Source organism: Ranitomeya imitator, chromosome 10 (genome assembly GCF_032444005.1).
Source record: "Ranitomeya imitator isolate aRanImi1 chromosome 10, aRanImi1.pri, whole genome shotgun sequence".
NCBI lineage: Eukaryota > Metazoa > Chordata > Amphibia > Anura > Dendrobatidae > Ranitomeya > Ranitomeya imitator.
Window position 1 is genome coordinate 35836370 of NC_091291.1, and position 6000 is coordinate 35842369.

The window sequence follows — 6000 nt, forward strand, 5'->3', positions numbered from 1 at the left end:
ACTGGGCGCCCTCTTCTGTGTCCGTTCTTTGACTATGGTATCTGACTACACACAGGTATGCAGTCTGTAACCATGGAAACACAAGGGTGTTTATAGTCGTATCCATAAAACGCTGAGAAATATATATATATATATATACTAGCTGAAGAGCCCGGCGTTGCCTGGGCATAGTAAATATCTGTGGTTAGTTATAGCACCTCACTTCTCTTATTTTCCCATCATGCCTCTCATTTTCCCAATCACATCTTTCATTTTCCCCCTCACATCTCTCATTTTTTCCCTCACACCTCTCATTTTCTCCCTCACTCCTCTCATTCCCCCCTAATACTTGTCATTTCAACCTCACATCTGTCATTTTCCGATCACTACACTATTTTCCCTCACTCCTCTCATTTTGCAATCACACCTTTTCATTTTCACCTCACACCTCTCATTTTCACCTCAGTATATACATGTTTGTCATCTCCCTTATATATAGTATATACCTGTATGTCATCTCCTCCTATATATAGTATATACCTGTATGTCTTCTCCTTCTATATATAGTATATACCTGTATGTCATCTCCTCCTGTATATAGTATATATCTGTGTGTCATCTCCTCCTGTATATAGAATATACCTGTAGGTCATCTGCTCCTGTATATAGTATATACCTGTGTGTCATCTCCTCCTGTATATAGTATATACCTGTAGGTCATCTGCTCCTGTATATAGTATATACCTGTGTGTCATCTCCTCCTGTATATAGTATATACCTGTAGGTCATCTGCTCCTGTATATAGTATATACCTGTGTGCCATCTCTCCTGTATATAGTATATACCTGTGTGTCATCTCCTCCTGTATTAGACCGCATTCACACGTTATTTGGTCAGTATTTTTACCTCAGTATTTTTAAGCTAAATTGGCAGCCTGATAAATCCCCAGCCAACAGGAAGCCCTCCCCCTGGCAGTATATAATAGCTCACATATACACATAATAGACAGGTCATGTGACTGACAGCTGCCGTATTTCCTATATGGTACATTTGTTGCTCTTGTAGTTTGTCTGCTTATTAATCAGATTTTTATTTTTGAAGGATAATACCAGACTTGTGTGTGTTTTAGGGCGAGTTTCGTTTGTCAAGTTGTGTGTGTTGAGTTGCGTGTGGCGACATGCATGTAGCGACTTTTGTGAGATGAGTTTTGTGTGGCAACATGCGTGTAGCAACTTTTTGTGTGTCGAGTTGCATGTGACAGGTTAGTGTAGCAAGTTGTGTGCAGCAAGTTTTGCGCATGGCGAGTTTTGCGCGTGGTGAGTTTTATGTGTAGTACCTTTTGAGTATGTGCAAGTTTTGTGTGAGGCAACTTTTGCATGTGTTGCAACTTTTGTGCATGTGGCAATTTTTCCGCGTGTGCAAGTTTTGCGTGTGGCAACTCCATGAGGTGAGTTTTGCACTTGTGGCAAGTTTTGCGTGAGCCTAGTTTTTGCATGTGGCGAGTTTTGCGCGTGGCGAGTTTTGAGCAGCGACTTTTGTGCTTCGACTTTTATGTGGCGAGGTTGGTGTATGTGTGGTGAAATGTGTGCTGAGGGTGATATGTGTTCAAGCTCGTGGTAGTGTGTGGCGCATTTTGTGTGTGTGTTCATATCCCCGTGTGTGGTGAGTATCCCATGTCGGGGTCCTACCTTAGCAACTGTACGGTATATACTCTTTGGCGCCATCGCTCTCATTCTTTAAGTCCCCCTTGTTCACATCTGGCAGCTGTCAATTTGCCTCCAACACTTTTCCTTTCACTTTTTCCCCATTATGTAGATAGGGGCAAAATTGTTTGGTGAATTGGAACGCGCGGGGTTAAACTTTCACCTCACAACATAGCCTATGACGCTCTCGGGGTCCAGACGTGTGACTGTGCAAAATTTTGTGGCTGTAGCTGCGACGGTGCAGATGCCAATCCCGGACATACACACATACACACACATTCAGCTTTATATAGTAGATATATATATTAAACAATATCATTTGAAAACTTGCTTAATTCTCGATTTTAAATGCCGTACAAAGGATTTAGACGTTATTGGGACGGCGGTGATGTTTTATGGCCTCGGATATAACCTCCTAAATATTGTGCTCCTGTTTTATAAAGTGCATTTCTGATTTATGGCGGTAAAATCTGGAATCATTTAGCTGCAGGGCGTGATATTGCTTAACGGGTGGAAATTATATATATATATATTTTGTACATTATGACTCAGAATGGAGGGTGGATTTTTCAGTATGACACCCAAGGTACAATGACAAAAAAATGCTATGAAGGGAGACTAAACATGACTAAAAAATCATCGAGTTAATTAAATGAAAGCCTCAGTACTTTGTACATTTTATTCCCAAGAGACAGGACGTGGGTGCCGTCGGTTTTACCTCATACCCACAAGCTGTGTTAGTACATGAGCTTGTTGCTTAGCAACGCACATGGTAACCTCCATTTTCCCTCACATATCTGCTATTATCAAGGTTATTTATGACTGACTTTTCATGACTGGAGGCCAAACGTACGCTGTAATGGTGTCACGTGTCAGCACTGTTCACACATGATACCGGGTGGCACCGACACCTGTATATACTGACACAGATGTAAGGCCTGGGAAGGAGGGCGCCATATTGCAGTCAGATATGTCATGTAAGGAGAGGGTTCATCGTCGTGATTCCCTATGGCTAGATTAACCCTGTTTTTAGGAGGATTTCAAAGCATACCTGCTCCAAAATCCTTCTAAACAAACCTATCATTTCACATGAGGAGGTTTTTGAGAGCTGTTTTGTTGTTGGAGGAAGAATAGTCCTACTAAGGCTACTTTCACACTAGCGTCGTACGACGCACGACGCATTGCGTCGCGACGTACCGACGCATGCTGTGTAAGCGCAGCACAACGGGGGCAGCGGATGCATTATTACAACGCATCCGCTGCCCCATTGTGAGCTCCGGGGAGGAAGGGGCGGAGTTCCGGCCACGCATGCGCAGTCGGAACTGGCGGACACAACGCACCAAAAAACGTTACATGCAACATTTTTTGGTGCCGACGGTCCGCCACAACCGTCGCACGACGGTTGCGACATGTGGCAATGCGTCGCTAATACAAGCCTATGGAGAAAAAACGCATCCTGCAGACAACTTTGCAGGATGCGTTTTTTTCTGCAAAACGACGCATTGCGACGTGCGTCGTACGACGCTAGTGTGAAAGTAGCCTAATTTGTGTGGGAAAACAACTTGCAGTTCATACGTTCAGGTTTTTGAACGTCTTCTAAACATCTGGGTCACGGCCTGGTGTTTTTTTTTTTTGAGCATTTTTACGTAAAAAACGCTAGTGTTTTTCTTCATTGTTTAATGGCTTAAAAAACAAAACACTGAAAAATGATAGTATAAAAGACGATCAAAAATGCTTAAAAAAGTGCTAAGAAGTATCACCAGCAGGTAAAAACACCTTAGGAAATAGGGGGAAAAAAGGTAAAAAAAAAAAAATGGATGTTTTCGACCTCCAGAGAAAAATGCAGTCTGAACTTACCCTTATATTTGAAGCGGATTCGCTTTATAATCCATTCCAAACAAATTAAAAAAAAATTCTGGAAAAAAAAACAAACAAACAAAAGATCCAGGAACCAAAAGGAAAAAAAAGCAAAGAGCATGTCTGTTTTTATCTGATTTTCCAATCAAAATCGCCTTTTTAAGCCAACGTGTCAATGAAAAAGAAGAACAGCGCACAAATGTTGTAAGTTACTCACTGACTAAGCTTGGAAACTTTCAGCTTTTTTTTTTATTTATTTTTTAAAATTTTTCAATCATTGTATGCAAACGAACAAGCGTTTTGCTTGTTTGTTAAGCGATTGCCTGTCTTTTCAAACAGGCCGATAATAAGGAATGAGCGTTCGTATGAACACTCGTTTTCCAATTATTGGCCGGTCTAAATGGATCTTTAAGGCCTCCATACACATTATATAAAAGTCATCCACCAATTTTGGTAGGATCGGCCGACCATCTAATGTGTATGGGGGCCTCCCATTCGTCTTCTACAGAGGTTTAGGTTGGTGCATCTCTCCAAAGTAAACTATCAGGAGGCAACAATTTTTTGTCCTTAGTTTTTTATTATATGGTTGTTCATTAACCAACGCATTTCGGGGCCTCTCTATCTTCTGCTTTGGAGCGACGACGGTCCCATTTCTCCCAAATTACCGCGTGGGATTGGTCTTGTAATGTGACACAAAAAGTATAAAAAACTGAGGTTTTTGGTCGGTGCGTTGATCCAAAGTAGAAGATAAAGAGGCCCTGAAACGCGTTGTATATGTTCTACTTTGGAGCGACGACGGTCCCATTTCTCCCAAATGAACGCGTTGGATTGGTCTTGTAATGTGACACAGTAAGTATAAAAAAACCTGAGGTTTCTGGTCGGTGCGTCGCTCCAAAGTAGAAGATACAGAGGCCCTGAAACGCGTTTGTATGTCTTCTACTTTGAAGCAACACACCAAGCAAAAACCATTTTTTTAAATACTTTCCAGCAGGTACGGACTGGGGCTCAAATTCAGTCCTGGCATTTGAAATCACACAGGCCCATGTTGTCCCCGTCCCCAAAAAAACAGATGGGATATATTACTAATATTACCCTGGATGGAGGAAAGGAAGATTTTCTACAAGACCAATATTTCTACTGCTACCAGTGGCCTGCTGGGGTAAGTGATGGAGTCAGCAACTTTGTGCTCCATCACAACTCTTAACAGCATGGGTATCTTGAGAACATGACCAGACAGGCCCTTCTGGCATTTGCCAGAATTGCCAGATGGCCAGTCCGGCCCTGCTTTCCAATGTCATCATTGCAAGACTGATCCCAGACGAGAATTTGAGAGAAATGAGATGGCAACTGTTCACACCAGTGTGGCATCTTGGGGTGCTATGCTCCAAGCCCAACCCCGCAAAGTGAGCATGAACGCCCCACCGATATACTGTCAGTAGGTGTTGTATAAAGAGAAAAATACAAAATTGCACTTTATAGAACACGTAGATTGTGTTTGGGGGGGGGCATATGGTTCAGAAAGTTGATACTCAATTGCTCAATCCATTCATTCGGCTGGGAGTTAAAGTTGATCCTGGCAGTGGCTTTCCTCTAAGAACAGGAGCCGAGAATTAGTGCGTATGGAGAAACAGGTAGAGTTTTTTTTTCTTCTACCGCACATAAAGTGTTTTATAAGGAAGCAATAAATTCTTGCAGACAGTCAAAATAAAACCGCATGTTGCATTTCCCAAAGGTCCGTTGATAACCGCCAATATAGTAGACATTAAGATTATTTGCAAAAGCGTTCTAGACAAGATATCGGAAACAGTAGCATGTCGCAATGTTACATAGTATCTGCAGATAATAAGGAGATTTGAAAGCTTTCACTAATTACCTGCTATCTACAACACTTATCTCGTGGCTCATGGCCCATTTCCAGGTCCCATTTATCTGCGTCTTCTCTCCCCTTTCCCTTCTTACCTTTTGTATTTTGACAATTCTTCCAAGCAAATGAGAGAAAGCGTGGATAGCCTTTGGAAGATCCGCCGGTTAACTCGGTTTACTCTCGAAAAGGACTAAGTCAGCTCCGGCAAACTGGTTAGTTGTGTTTGCATTATTCAAGTCAACGCCTCAGATCTTAAATTCTACAACTGTGACATGGGAACAAACAGCCGTGATTGAAGCAGAGATGAGGGTATGTCAGGTAGGAGTGGCTGGAGGTTCTGCCTGTAGACGTATGTCCCAGTACAAGCAGCTGATGGAAACTTGGTGTTTGGTTACCCTTCTATAATGTGTAACCGGAAATACTAAAACCGTCCCTGGGACAGTATAACCTTTGGCCTTGTGACTTTTATGATTTAAAGCTTTTTATAGGAAGGGGTTGTCCCACATATACAGATCACCTATTACGATTGTGGGGGTTCGACTACTGAGACCATCAACAATCCCGAGAATAAGGATCCCAAAGACCTGAATGAGTACA

At 42.2% G+C, this 6000-nt stretch overlaps 1 protein-coding gene across 2 annotated transcripts in view; it reads right to left on the bottom strand.

Moving 5' to 3' along the window:
- The window catches only part of LOC138651064 (carnitine O-palmitoyltransferase 1, liver isoform-like), a 37177-nt gene extending 31527 nt beyond the window's left edge, over positions 1–5650 (bottom strand). For both annotated transcript variants that reach the window (XM_069741021.1, XM_069741018.1), the window contains exon 1: positions 5499–5650. The gene's annotated coding sequence lies outside the window, so the exon portion shown is untranslated. The remainder of the gene's footprint in view (positions 1–5498) is intronic.
- Between the last annotated feature and the right edge of the window lie 350 nt (positions 5651–6000).